We start from the raw sequence: 3,132 nt of genomic DNA on the forward strand, positions 1-3,132 counted from the left end.
CTGCAGGGGCACCCCGGGCTGCTCGCCCAGGGGACGGGCACACGCCGCGGGTGACAGCCCGAGCGGTCCTCAGCCCCCTGCTGCAGGTCAGAGCTCTTGGGTGCCACTTCTCCCCCAGCACTGCACAAGTCCATCGATGCCTCGGGGGGTTTATGGGATTTTCTTGAGGCTGAGCAGCAGAGCAGGGCTGCACCTCGACGTGAGGGTGGCTGAAGCAGCAGCACAGGAACATCTTCCACCGGGCTGGGGCCTCCTGCCTCCACCACAACGTTCAGCTCAGCCTACAGCCCTTCATATGAAGTATCTGCAGATAATTTACAGTAGGTGTCAGCTGCAAGCTGCAGCCAAAGAGGTTTATTTAAGATGCCGTGTGGATTGTTATACAAGATCCTGATGGATTATTGCTATCTGAGAATTTACAGATACTGCAGGAGCGTGGCCAACAATTTGGATTAGTTTAGATTAAACTCAGACTGGGTTGGTTTTTCTCCCTTAGGAAATCTCAGCTCTAGGTCTACAGATTTTTTCTTTTTTTTTTTAAGGAAAGATATAGACAAAAACAACTTTTATGCTTTCCAGCAGGAACCTAAAGTGCTTTTTCCATCAATCACCTTTGATATATGGAGGCAGAAGCGTGAGTTACTTCATTAAGAACACTCACACATAACTGGGTATATTTACATATTAATCAGACAGCTGAGCTGCTAATCTTTCTCTCTTATGTGCATCTGTAACCGTTAGTCAGAGCTGGAGGGCTGTTAGAGGCTCCAGGTCCCACCAAGTGCTCTAAAATCAAGACAAGTGCAAGTTCTGGTGTCGACATGGCTCCCGTAGAGCCGAGCGCTGGCAGCTCTGCAGGAGCACCATAAATCCTTATACCCAACAGCAGGAGCTGTAATCCAGAGGGAACCCCCGCTGCCTACAGGCTTGGGTGACTCCTGGAAAAAAGCCTGGTCCCAGTCCAGACCTCTCCAGGCTCTTTGGGGGTGTCTGGCTGGCTCGGGGGCAGCTGGTGCCTATCGGTTCCACACCTTCAGCTGCAGACGAAAACAAAATATTACAGACGTGTAAGAATTGCCTTTGCTGAGGAAGTGATCTGTGGTGTCACCTCCTCTTTGCAGAGCCGTCACAGTTTACATTTCCTGGGCTTTAATTAAACAAAGGGGAAATAATGTAGGCGACTGCAGCGATAAGAGAGCCCAGATAACTCTGCACGGCGCTCTGACGCTCCCTGCTTTGGGCCTCCAAGTTCTCCACTGCTGCTTTCTGGAGATTAAACGGCCAGAAAGGTTGGCCAGACCCCAGGGAACGGCTGTGTGCTTCTGCCATAGGACAGGAGCTGGGTTTTCTGCAGCCCGCAGCTCTCAGTGCAGCATCTGGAGGCTCTGCTGCCCGTCCCCAGGTACTGCAACCCAGCACCTCTTCCTCACGCTGGCGCAGAGCTGACCCTCAGAGCACCACCAGCAACCTCTGCACTGCCCTGCCCGCCCCCAGCCCCAGAGGCAGGAGGGTGCCAGGCACCGTTGGGGACCCTGCACCTCTGCACAGGCTCTGCCATCCTGCTGGGCCCACAACCAAGAGGTTTTGCCAACAGTTTGGATTCTTGAGAGCAGAGCCCAGATGCCTCACTGGTGCTGCTACAGCCTTACACACCCCATCCCAGCAGCGGGAGATGCTACCTGCTCCTATTCCTCACCCCATGGGAACGGGCAGACTTAGGAAACCAGCAGCAACTGACGTTCCTCATCCAGAGAGGCTGCATGCAGCAGAGGTGCCCTACAGCCAGTGGATCTCTCCTCCATCTGCCACCACCTTTTAGAACTTTTATCAATTGGTTTTGTCAAACTATTGTATCGATTGGAAGTCTTTCCAACCTCTGCAGCCTGGGCATAAATATTAAAGAGGAGATGGGGAACACACACTTTACAACAGAGCCCTTGCTCAGCCTGGAGTCCTGCTGGAAACCCAGCCCTGGCCCAGTGGCCTTGATTGATGCAGGCCAAAAAATGAGAGAGAGGAGATGGGACCTACTAACACCCACATCCATATTTCTGCCTTCCAGGTGGAGGCACAAGCACTGCTACAGTAAAGCTTCAGCCGTGACTAACCCTGCAGCAGGGACAGGGGAGGGTGAGGGGACCACCACTGCTGCAGCTGAGGAACCCTGCAGGTGCCTGGGACATGCCGTTGGGAAGCCGTAGCCAGAAAACCTCCCAAGGATAAACCCAACCTGCTCACCCTCTGGAAAGATCTGGAAAGGTCTGGGGGAGCTGCCCGAGCATGGTGCTCACCCTGGGGCTGTGGCTCACCCACCCCCAGGCTCCCCCAGGGACACCATTCTCCTGTGCACAGGAGGAGGAGGGAAGGCAGCAAGGGGCCAGTGCTGGCACCACGTCTTCCTACCCAGGACACCACTCGTGCACCACGAAGCCAACTGCTCAAGGAGATGTGAGGAACAAGCAGGAGCCTTGTGAAGTGTCAGAAGGGAGGGAGCTCTGCCCCGGCTCGGCCGCTGGCCAGGATTGCTCTCACCCAGAGCTGTGCAGGGGTGAGGAGGACAGAGACTTCAGGGGAGGGGCAGACACAGGCAGGGTAGAGAGGAGAAGGCTGTGAGTAGGAATAGAATCACTATGGTTGGAATGGACCTCTAGGATCATAAAGTCCAACCTTCCTCCCAACATTTCCCTAACCACAAGACCATAGCCTCAAGTGCTAGATCTACTCGTTTTTTGAACGCCTCCAGGGATGGTGACTCCACCACCTCCCTGGGCAGCCCGTTCCAGTGTCTAACCACCCTCTCAGTGAAGAAATTCTTCCTAATATCCAATCGAAAACTCCCCTGGGGCAACTTCAGGCCATTTCCTCTTGTCCTATCATCAGTAATTGGGGAGAAGAGACCAACACCAGCCTCACTACAACCTCCTTTTAGGTAGTTGTAGAGTCCAATAAGGTCTCTTCTCAGTCTCTTCTTCTCCAGGCTAAACAACCCCAGTTCCCTCAGCTGGTCCCCATAAGGGATGTTTTCCAGCCCTCTCACCAGCCTCACTGCCCTTCTCTGGACACACTCCAGCACCTCCACGTCCTTCTTATCCTGTGGTGCCCGAAACTGGACACAGGACTCAAGGTGTGGTC

This window comes from Merops nubicus, unplaced genomic scaffold, assembly GCF_000691845.1.
Source record: "Merops nubicus isolate BGI_N331 unplaced genomic scaffold, ASM69184v1 scaffold21971, whole genome shotgun sequence".
Taxonomy (NCBI): Eukaryota; Metazoa; Chordata; class Aves; order Coraciiformes; family Meropidae; genus Merops; species Merops nubicus.